This window comes from Balearica regulorum, chromosome 1 (genome assembly GCF_011004875.1).
Source record: "Balearica regulorum gibbericeps isolate bBalReg1 chromosome 1, bBalReg1.pri, whole genome shotgun sequence".
Lineage (NCBI taxonomy): Eukaryota > Metazoa > Chordata > Aves > Gruiformes > Gruidae > Balearica > Balearica regulorum.
In genome coordinates this window covers 62,182,499-62,194,570 of record NC_046184.1, presented here as the reverse complement: position 1 = coordinate 62,194,570, position 12,072 = coordinate 62,182,499, and the positions used below count along the sequence as shown (strand labels likewise).

The 12,072-nt window shown below is 36.6% G+C and overlaps 1 protein-coding gene and 1 long non-coding RNA gene across 3 annotated transcripts in view; one reads left to right on the top strand and one right to left on the bottom strand.

Moving 5' to 3' along the window:
• The window catches only part of IGF1 (insulin like growth factor 1), a 51,805-nt gene that overhangs the window by 23,345 nt on the left and 16,388 nt on the right, over positions 1-12,072 (bottom strand). The window lies entirely within an intron of this gene.
• Positions 5,430-12,072, top strand: part of LOC142602073 (uncharacterized) — a 99,618-nt gene continuing 92,975 nt past the window's right edge. For both annotated transcript variants that reach the window (XR_012835739.1, XR_012835738.1), the window contains exon 1: positions 5,430-5,688. This is a non-coding gene — a long non-coding RNA (uncharacterized LOC142602073). The remainder of the gene's footprint in view (positions 5,689-12,072) is intronic.

Genomic DNA, 12,072 nt, shown 5'->3' with positions numbered 1-12,072 from the left:
AGTTCTGTAGTTACAAATTACTTAGCTGTATTTGAAATTAATAATCCAGTATTCAGATATGACATTAACAGTCAAGCTGTACAAAGGAAAATTATGTTCAGGTGTACTTTGTTGGTACCCAAAATTTCACTTAATAAGATCATAAATATTTTCAAATAACTATCCTTAAGTAGTTAATTGTAGTTAACCCTACAATTAAATCTGATATTGATACATATAAACTGAATCACATAGGATAGAAAAAAATACTTCCACATAAAACCACCACCAAAACTCCCAAATCCCTGTAATTCCTTCTTTTTTTGCTTCTTCTATCTAATTTGATACAACTAAAGGAATGGGCAAATGTCCAGGGGAGGTTAAGTCATTTTAAGATGTTATAGATGTGCAGTTAAAAATTTGGGGTTTTTTATAACATATTCAAATTAACTTTGTCATTAGCCACTCAAATATCATTAAAAAATTGAATAATCTATACAATTTCCTCTGACTCTGCCTCCTAAAAGTGCTATTGTGTAATTGTGATAATACTTGCAACCTCCTGCACTTTTAGTATTTATACACTTTGAGTGTGGATGTAGATGCCAGCAGTACAATATTTCTTTCTCTTAGTCCTCCTGTACCAAAACTTTTTAGAGTTCTTTCCACTGAGAGTGATTTTTTGGATAAAATATGACCATTGCTCTCACTGAACCTTTGGTCAAAATGTATACCAAATGAAAGTTTTCTGTGGTTTGGGAAAGTTGGATTATTTTTTTCCCCTTGTTTTTCATTTTGCATTCCTCTGAACTCCTCTTTGCGCGCCAGAAAAGGAGGTGCCAAAATAACCCAAGGAGGCTGTGCAGCCTGTCCGGAAGTGAGAAGTTCAGCAAGTTTAGTGAAAGTGGCTGTTCACATAAGATTTCCAGCGTAAGGGCCTTAACCAGGATGACACTTTAATTTTGCAGAACTCCTTTTCCCCATTTGTGAAATTCAGAAAAGTTTCAGGTCAGCATCCAGGATAAAATCCTAAATGGAAGTAAAATGAAGTCACTTTCACAATTCTGTTTGTCTAAAATGGGTCTGAGTTTTCTCTTCTTTGCTTCTAAATGATTATCTAAACTGCATCTCTTGTGATTTTACTTAATTATTTGCAATGTCTCCTCATTTATCAGTTGCTTGTGCCTCTCATGCATTACTTCTTGTCTTCTTCTAATATCACTTCATAACTTTTCTAATTAATTTCGTAAACTCATTCCAGCATTCTAGGTATTCTTTGTTTATCCCTCTAGCAGTTAGACAGCAGGGCATTAAAGAAGTTGTTACCAATTTAAACTTCATAATTGTTTTGACTTTCCATCCGGCATCATAAAACTGCTATGCAATCAACTGTGATCACTCTAAAGATTAAAAACACAAAAATAAAGTATTGCATATCGTTTTCTCTACACAACTTCAGAACAATATTGTTTGTAGACCAGATAAATTTAATGTATATCACTTTTAGAATTAGTGACAATAAAATAGATTCAACTTAAGCATCATCCTTGCTTTTTTTTTTCTAATCTTAGTGATACAAACCCAAAAGTTTTGATGCAGGAAATAGCTGCATATTATTGACTTGTGTGGGGCTGAATCTCTAATTTTCTCTCTATGTATCTGTCTCTCTCTACTTGTGTGACTGATCTTTTGCCAACAGCTACTATGCAGCATCTTCATAGAATACTACAGGTACCACGAAGGCATACGCTGCCTCTCCAATGGCTTCTTGTGTCTTCAAGTGCATATGTTATGGGAATAATACATGAATTACATGCTGTAGTGATATGTATACAAAAATTTTTTTTCTATATCATATGAGATATGAGCTATTGTAATGAAGCTGTATTACTAGCAAATAGATCCAAGCACTGGAATTTCCTGGGTATTATTTGTATTATAGAGCAAACCGGCTACACCTCCAGAAGATTTGAGTGATCAGCACATAATAGATAAAATTTACCCTGTTACACAGGGTCTACAAAAAGGCTTTCTGTCCTTTAAATGTTTTTTATCAATTGCTCTTAAGGTCAAGGTCTACTGAAAAATTTAAACAAAATATTTAGCTGATAGGGACCGCAGTTTATTTCTGCATCCTTCTCAAGTTTTTGGATTCCTTTCTCAATTAAGACCGGGCTTATGGCCAATCACACATTAACCCTGAAATGACATTATTCGTAATACCCATTAAGACTATCTGTAAGTATATGTACCTTTTTTCCTTCAGTATTGAGATCCAGGAGGCTTTATAATTGTTGCAACTTCATTGTTTTGCTGCGTTACTTGTGTGCAAAACATGGGCGGTAGGTTCAGTTTCTTTTTTACACTAGAGGGCTCCTTCACACTTGGTTAGCAGCGTGGCAGCACCTACAAGTGAGAGCAGCAGAAGCACGCTGCAGTGTCAGGGTATGTCCGTGCTATGGGACGCAACCGGCTCGCTGTGTCTTCGCTTCACGGAAATTGCTTCTGTGTATCATGGTATTGTCACCTCGTGAGCAGTATCAGAGAGGCTTGTGATGATTTTCCCCTCCTTCTTACCACATGATGTGGGAAGAACAGGAACAGTATGGAACTATTTCTCAATGATGAGAAGTTAAGAGTTGCTCACTGTTTGGTTTATAGATACGCATGAGAATGGTAAATGCCATAATCAAGCCAGCTGACAAACTGGAAATCTTACCTTGAATGTTTTCTAAAATTATGGTCACTAGGTAAGATATTTGGAGGATACTGAAAATCACATCGACTTGTCTTTCTGCTGTTGGGGTGGCTGAGTTAATTTCAGTGGTGGGACCGGCATTTTGACAGGCAGAAGAAAATTCTTATGCTAGCTCTGCATGTTGCAGTAGTTTTTCCTGACAGTATTTGGATCTTGGACTACAGTGGCTCAAATAACAGGCAAGAACCAGAAAGTGAGAAGAAATCTTTACTGTTGGAGGAAGGCACCCCCGTGTGATAACTCCTCTTGACCCTTTTTAGACCAGAATTTCAGATAATTTTGACCTGTAAATACAGTTCTGGAATTTGAAAAATAAATTGGTAGAGAAGATGTGCAAATCAGGAAGTAAAACACTTCACAAATATCTGTCCTGTACTCTGTCCTTTGGCCTCTTTTCTGCATTATTAATAGTTTTCTTAATTGTCTATACAGAAATTTCTTGGTGTTAATCAGGCTAGGCTTTCTTCATTTCTAATTTAAATGAAGAATTATAGTAGAAACCCAGGAAATTTACAGACAGAATAGCTGTGTGCAGTAGCTTAGTAACCTTTTAAATTTCTAAAATAACTGAACTGTATTCAGTGCGAGGGGTTGTGTAGTAAACAGTACTGTCCATTCAAGTTAACGATACCAGAAATTGTTCCTAAAATACTGAGTTTTGCTGATATTTTAAAATATTACTACTGATCTCCACAGCTTAAGCACTTAAGCCCTACCCTGCTCTTTGTCAGCCTCTTGCTTGGGAAATGTCACTGGAGTGACAGCTGGTGGAGTGAAGGCAAAGAGCAGAGAGAAAGCATTGAAAAATGCTTGGAATGTGTTGCTGTATTGTAGGGAGAAAAAAATACTAGAAATATAGAAAACAATATATGGCTTTTAAAATCCACAACTTGTTCCGTCTTATGTAAAAGACCATTTAGTATTGGTTGTAATTAAACTTATATTCATGATGAACAGTATATTTATCAGAACTCCTTGCCATTCTTCAATAATGCAGCAACAAGGAAGATTATCCTTTCTCCTACTCCAGGATGACGTCATTGTGCTGATAAGTAGGACTTAGGAAAGGTTTATGTTCTTAGCACTAGAATTAAAGAATATAATACTCCTTTTAATATAGTAATTTCTAGCTGTACTAATTTTTGATGTTTATCTTGCAAGATCATTAGGAAATTCAGAAATATTTTTTCTGGTTTGAGAGAAAACGAGTGGGGTGATATAAGGATAAATAAACTGTCTGCTGTAGTGTTCCTTTACCACTGCATCACATCTGGCAAGTATCTACAAGGCCTTTCAAAGTGATATGCTGTAAAATTGCTAAGAAATGCAGTCTTTAAAAATTCAAACATATTGTTAACATTTTAGTGTTGAAGCTGGTAGTAATTATTAAGTACTATATTTGTTTCCTAATAGAACAGATGTTCTTAATTTGTTATTTCACATTGTAAATTTTCACATTAGACACCATACTGGCTCAAGATAAAATATCAGTGATAGGACACTTGTTCTTTCTTTTTATTCGGAAGAAACCAGACATTATTGCACCATGTCCTGTATCTTGCTCAGATGCATTTTGACTCATTTCCTTACAGAAATTGCTGAAACGTCTCCAGAGTTCTTCATGCACCATTCATTCATTATTGTCTCAGTGCTCTGGCGCAATTATATAAAGTCATATTTAGTGGATGTAGAAGAAGAAAGATTAAGAGTTAGCTCTTCTGGATGGGCTATATGGCATCTGGTATAGCTCAAGCTGGAATCAGTGAGGGGCAGCCCAATCCCTAAAGAGCAATTAATCCTCTCTTATTGCACAAAGTGCATATAAGTGTTTGAGAATTAAATACTTCTGCAAAAGCAAACTAAATATTCCATAACACTATCATCAACTGAGCAGCAGAACACAAATTTGGTAATCATACGTATAAATTATGATTGTTTGGCACCATAATACTACCATTGACCCTAACAGTTGGAGCAGGTAACACCACCTAAACTTCAGATTGCCTGACACTTTCTAATATTAATCTCTGCCTTAATGTTGTCATAACTTAACCAAATTTTAACTGCCTGAGTTTCAGGTTTTGTGTATTGTGTATCTCTGATAAGTTTCTGAGTTTTTTGTTGTCTTCTTGTACAAAAGTGGGAGAGAAAGGTGCAGCGAAAACCAGTCAGTCATTTCCAACAATAAGATTAGAAGCCGTGTGCTTTTGCTCCTACTAAAATGTAACCCCCCTCTTCTCTGAAGTGTATGGCTGTTTTATTGAATAACACTTGTACTTCCATGATGTGAAGGTGGAATTTGTGGAGGAGGTAAAAAAGGAAATTACTTTGGTTCAAATATGTGCACTTGTGTCCTGCATGTGAAAATTCACCTAAAATTCGCAAATTTCCAAGGTTCTGAGGTATTTATCAGTAAAGGTAGGTATAGATATTTATCAGTTCAGTTTTCTGAAGTGCTGGGCTGCTGTAAGTGTTTTTCTTTTTATATGCCCCTCAAGATAATCTCAAGGAGTTGTCATCTGGCAACTCTCCTGGTCTTTAGAATGGCTGCTATCATTTGTTACTGCTATCATAACTGAACCTGCTGTCTGATAGTGACATTGCCCCATCTGAGCACTGAGGTGAGGTTTCTCTTAAAAATGTTTTTTTCTTCAACTCTACTGAGATTGAAGTTAAACGAGATGTGGCTGCTTTGTGGTTAGGTGATCTGGTGTGGGTATTTCTAGAGAAATGCTTCACAGTCTGTGCTAACCGGGACTGCAAGATTGATACTTATATAGCTATCCACTGACATGCAGTTGCTAGAACACGCTGCAGTCACTGCCCAACCCAGATCTGGTAGGAAAAATTGGACGCAGTTGCATGTGCTGTGCGTTTTGTGAGAGGAGAACTGTCCTTGAAACCTGGTTCAAACATGATTCACCCTCAAAGGAATCAAAGTCCTAGTTCAGGTAAGGTAGCTGCCAAATACAGAGCTTTATTAGCAACTTTTAAAGGCTCCTCTGTCTTAAATTATGTTTTCTTTTGATTCATTGTTTTTTACCTCTTTCCAGATGAAATTTTTCTGCCTTGCTTGTAACACCTTTCTCTTACTGCTAATTCTTGCCTTCTTTTCTTCTGCGTGCAATTCTGATACATAAGGACTGTTTTTAAAAGAATTGTACTAGAGTATGAACTCCTTTACATTAATTATGGTATCTCAAAGCTCAGACTAAGGGATTATTTTTTTTTCTGTTGTTCCTGCCTTAACAATGCTGGAAACTTTTGAACAGAGTTTCTATTAAATTTGAAAGAGTAAAACTTTTCTCAGCTGATTTTTCCCAAATCGAAATTACTCAGAAGTTCTGAAAAATACTACTTTCACAGTTCATTAACACAGCATTGACCCAGAACTGACAGATATCCTACCTACAGGGAAGTCATTGACTTCAGGGAATTTAACCTTATTGGAATATTGATAGAAACAGGGCTAGGAAAAGAGTGTGTAAAGCAAGTGCACTCTTCTCTGAGGCGACTTTTTTGATTTATTGCCTCATCTCTGTGTTAGCATTGGCAGAATGTTGTGGAGAATGAAAAGAAATTGCTTACTAGGCTCTACCACTTTACTGAGAGGATGCGAGGAAAGTGGTGTGAAAAGTGGAATGTGTGGGGAATTAGAGTGAGAGCACAGTATTTTGTTGCTGGCAGATGTCTGCTGGGCTTTACCATTTTACTGGGGTGGTACAATTCAGTTGTTATGACACATCCAGGAAGAAAAACAGAAAACACGAGCTGGAGGCTTGGAGAAAATTAAATGATGATGACTCAGAACTTACACCCCAAACTAAAATGAAGATTGAAACACTGCACCAATTTGTTTAGCAGGGGAATCTGAAGCACATATGAAGAAATGAGCTTCCGATTTATTGAAGCTTTGCACTGATCTTCAGATGAAGAGGGTAATATTGGAAAGCTAGTGTCAAGGTGAACGGCAAGGATGATTACAGATAAACTGCAAGCTGAGCTTATGTTTTTGCTGCCATCCTCTTTTCAAAAATTATTCTTTTTGTTCAGTGTGTAGTCAGCCCCACATCTGCTTCTGCTGAAATCCAAGGAAAAGTGTTTCAGTGCCTAGAAGTGTTATTGTTTGACTCGTTTGGCTGGGAGAATGAGTCTCAAGTAACCTATGAACTCTGTGCCATATACTTGCAGTAAGCAGAGGGCCTGCTGGGGTGTTCTACTTAACTTGCCATTAAGTTTTATGTAACTGTTATAGTATTGTTTAAAAATGGTTTGAGGGATTCTCTGCAGTAATATGGCATACATTAACTTCTAGTTTGAAAGCAGTAGCCAATTTTTATCCCTTATGTAAACAGATCTATTTTTATTGTGTGTACTGAACTGTCTCCCTAAGTCTGATAGACTATTACCTGTAATTTATCATCCTTACTGCAATGTGGCATTTGTTTAAAACTTTAACCCTTCCAGTGGTTGAGATATATACGTGTGTGTGTGTGAGCTTCTAAGAAATAGTATTTGGATGGATCTGAATGGTTACTTGAATCGCGGGATTTCGAGAGGATTTAAAAGGTGAATAAACATCATCGCCTCATTTTCACACATGGTGAAAATAAGATAAATACAGATAAATTTGGTTTGTTCAAGGTTATGTAAGCTAGGTAGTCCTAGAGCTAGAAATAGCCATAGCCCTCCCAGCTGCTTTGTTCTTTATCCATTGTCTATCTACAGAAGCATTTGGTCTACCCTCTGAAATACAAAAGGTGTGAGAGAGTTTTCACCAGTTAGGCTTCTTGTATTCAGAAGTCTTATTTCTGGATTCATGGATTGCACAGAAAGGGACTGTGTTAGCCATAATTGTGTACTGCTGGACTCATACATTTCAACATCTCACCATTTCTTTTTATGGGTGCAAAGTTTGTAAATAAATTTTCCATACATATGAGAAATTGGTTAGGAACAAGATCATCTTATGCAGCGTATCAAGAAATCAAGTGACTGTGGGTTTGATACTGGAAGCAATCTGTGTCCAGAATTCTACACTTTAAATAGCAGTTAAAATTGCCAAGTGTTGAAAGACCAGGTGGTCATCTTGTTCTTTGTTACCAGAGAAATTCAGGTCCTTTTATCTTTGCCAAAGAAGCTGTAATTCAGTCTAACCAACCCAGGTGTTGTATGGGGCATATCATCCTTTATCTTGTGAAAGCACAACCTCAAAACTCATTGAATAGTATGAAGCCTGCAGGGTATAGCAAGCCATTATTTCATATTTTTATGCCTCATAAAGGCAGTATTAGCGGTCTCCTCACTGGATCACCAAGAGAACAATGACTACATTACACCACTGCTGATGACTCTGATCACATAAAGGGACAATCAGTCCAACATAGTGCCTCTGATTTACAGCTCAAATATACTGATATTCTAAAAGGACAGGTAACAGATAACACCAGATACTCCCTACCGCATGGCATTTGAGGCAAAGGGTACGTGTCATTCCCTTTACTAGTACCTGGCACTACTGAATTCTGTTTACCACCAGCCACTTGGCAAGAAGAACTATTCCTGGTCAGTACTTTGCTGCTGCCCTGCACAGCAGCTGCTCTGGAATTTCTGCAGCTCGCAAGAGTGAGGCAATTTCTGTCGCTCCAGTGAGAGCAGAAAGAGGCTAAAGATTCTTTGGAGGGGTGCTTAGTTTTGAAGAAAAGGAGAGGAGGATTATATTCCCAGTTTGTGATACATGCTGTTCTCTTTTGCTAATAGTTGTTGGCCATAACCTATACTACGTTAACTTGAACTGATAGATAGACCATTTACTCAGCAATTTGGGAGTACTATGCTATTTATTGACTGCATACATTTAGGTGCATCACGGCCCGTGTGCAATGTAGAAGTTCAAGCTTATTGTCGTCCGTTAAAATGATCAGGATTAGCTCTCTTACTAGACTATATCACTATGAGTTATATTGGTGATGAAACCTGTTCTCACTGTGTCTGTGGTCTGAATCCAAGTTTCCAGTGTTAACATTGGACTAACAAGCTTTACATTTTCTTTTCCTCTTATGAAAAAAATATAAAGAGCTCATATTTCAATATAAATCTCCTAACATGTACTTTATTTAACATCTGACACAGCTGAGATTTGAAGACACTGAATGCACGTATAATGCATTTTAAAAAGTGACATTGCTATGGTTATGAGTTACACAACAACATGATGTCAGCCCTCTGATTGGTGTCATGGTATTTAGCAATGCCACTTGGACAGGAAAGTTCACACACAGAAGCCTTTCCAACAGTTCTAAGAATTTTATATCTTTTGAAGTATTCAATATATTTCTTTATGTGTTGAAGCACTGGCCTTCCAAACCCTTGTTTTTATTTCCCAGCAATCTCAGTGAACTTGGGGTCATTGGATTGCTTGCTTTCTCACTGGCTGCACTGAAATCAAGCAGCCATCAGCTAAATTACTGTAGTTTAAATGTGTCTAAAACGAATTCAAGAAGTACTTTAAAACAGCATTATGACTCTGATTTCAACATGGTACAAGAATATAATGCAAACTGAAGAGGTAGAGGTGGTTCGAAGAAAAGGTGTATTTTCCGTACTGGCTCAAACTAAGAAACAGTGGGACTTTCAGATTTCAACTGCCTATTTCAGCCACAAGTTCTTGAATTCTTGTCCAGAATCAATCTTGTCTTGGTCATTTCAATTGACTACCCATGAATGGCTAAGCCTAATTAATGTTGTAATTACTGAAGATAGATAGGAAATTACTTATTCCAGCTGAAGGTTTAGCATACAACTCTGAGAGGTGTTTACACAATCATAGCACTTCATGAACTTTTTGTGAACAGGTATAGGGCTTTCTGTACCAGCTTTCATGACCTCCATCATTAGTTGAAAAGGAAAACAAACTTTTTTTCTTAATTATTTTTAACCTTTTCATCTAAAGTCAGATCTCTTGACCAAGAGATTTCAATCATTTAAAATTTTAAATGATTCTGAGCTGAATTCTATTTATCACCAGCAACTTGGCAAGAAGAACTATTCCTGATCAATGCTTTGCTGCTGCCCTGAACAGCAGCTGCTCTGGAATTTCTGCAGCTCGCAAGAATGAGGCAATTTCTGTCACTCCACTGAGAGCAGAAAGAGGCTAAAGATCCTTTGGAAAGGTGCTTAGAGATGAACAAAAAAGAGAGTAAGATTACATTACTTTTGTTTCCAGCTGTCTTGGCAAAAGTGGTTTGTTAGCTCAGGTAGGATAGGGTATATGCTGAAGCTGCTTTTGAGCAAGTGGCACACTTGCAGCTGCATGTTGTAAAATCTGATTTTGCCTTTTAGCTTCAGTTTCCCATGTATAAAGGGAAGGTACTATTTCACTGTCTCTCTAGGTTAAATTATTTGACATTTGTATTCTGTTTGAACACACCAAGTACTAGCCAAAATGTTAAAATTATTTTGCAAAATTAACCCTTGCCGTCTCCAGTTGGATATGCAATTACTAGGGACAAAACCTTATAAATGCTTAGAGAAACAGATGATTTCCTGGGAAATTGTGGGCTATAATATATATGCCTGAGTGCTGCAATCAAATACTTCTACGATGAGCACTCTAGAGGAGTTTATGAGGAAAATATTAATTCTTATTTTCTGCAGTGCTTGGGTCTTGGAAGTCAATAAGGACATGAGACTACCCATTACATAGTGAAGACAGAATAAATATTTGAATAATTTTTCCTTCTCCCAAGAAGTATGCATCCTGCATAACTATGGATACAATACTGTAGTCATTTAGTGATGGACTGTATCATAGAGTAAAACTGATTGGCCTGTGATCAAAATTAAGGCTAATATTCCCTGATTTTAAGGGATTCTTAAGACAACAGCTTAAGTCACTAGTTCTTTCATTAGGCTATTCTGTTTGAGCTGCAGCTCACATTTAAAACGTGTTTAATTCACACATTCCTGCATTATTTGTGGTTACACAAACTAATGCTTTTTAATAAAACCTGCATATTCTTTTACTCCTTATATTACAATGTACTTAGAATTATTGCAGTAAATTTAGGTGCTGTCAGATGGTCTCATTTCCATGGAGTCTAGGTCTAAGTTGTAAGTATATGAAACTTCAAAATAAGACATCCTAAATAACTTTAAAAGATTTTTAATTATATCTGTCTGATCAGAAGACAAAGAAACAACAAAATATGCATTGTCTCCAACTTCCTGCAATGATTATAATTTTTCTTATGTTCAATGTTTACCCATATTTTTTGTTGTCCATGTTTAGTCTTTGGCATCTTGTAAACGAGGTTTGTAGAAAGGTAGCCTTTGCAGTACTTATTAACCACTGTCTGTTCCAGAATGCCTCTTAGAATATTTATTCAAATTCAGCCTTCATTATTTTTAGCTCCCTTGGGATATTATTAGCTTTCATCTGATGCCTCACATATTTATGCTAGAAATAAGAAGATTTCATCCTAAGCGTATTAGTATGTTTAACATCAGAGAGGAAGCCAAGTCATTACGCCAATTCTTATTTTAAAGAGTTTTTAATAGTGATAGCTTTTTCACAAATAGTCAATAAGGTCCATAAGAAAAAATTAGACAAGTAGCTAAGGGCCCTGACTTGTGTTTCCAAAGATAGTAAGGTGACTAAAAACACAGGCATATGCCTTGAAGGATTTAAAAAAACCCTCTCCCTATGACCACCTATCATCATTGATTTCAGAAGAAATTAGATACATGGTTGCTTTTGAAAAATCTCTTGAGTTCCCACCTGTTTCTTCAGTGCCTAAAAAAACCTTGAAAATCTGCCTCTTATGCCTTTAGGAGCCTCCAAGGTCTCACTGACTTTTCATGAGACTAGTACTAATTTTTGAAAATAGATTCACACTTCTAAAAAGTTCGTATTCAGTCTTTTAGATGTAGCCATCTACCCGCCACAAAATCAAGACCAATTTAGGCACTTCAGCAAACACTGATGTATGAAGAATTGATAGTTTTTAATACTTTGTGTCATGAATGGTAGATGAACCTTAAAATTACACTACAAACCTTTCAGGTTGGTTTGAATAAACGTTAAAAATGAGTTTTTTGATGTGCATGTGCCCTTTTCAAATCAGGCACAAATAGTACCTATTGATTGCTCAAAAGAGCCTCTATTATTTGCTACATTTTTAATACAGAAGGAAAAATATCAGAAGTTCAGCTGGTAATTCTTAGGAAAATCAGATGACTAGTTAGAAACCAGTGGGAATCCAGTCAAGGGAAAATATTTGTGGTACAATGATACTTATGGCCAAAAGACCTAGGAAAATCAATGATCAATGTTT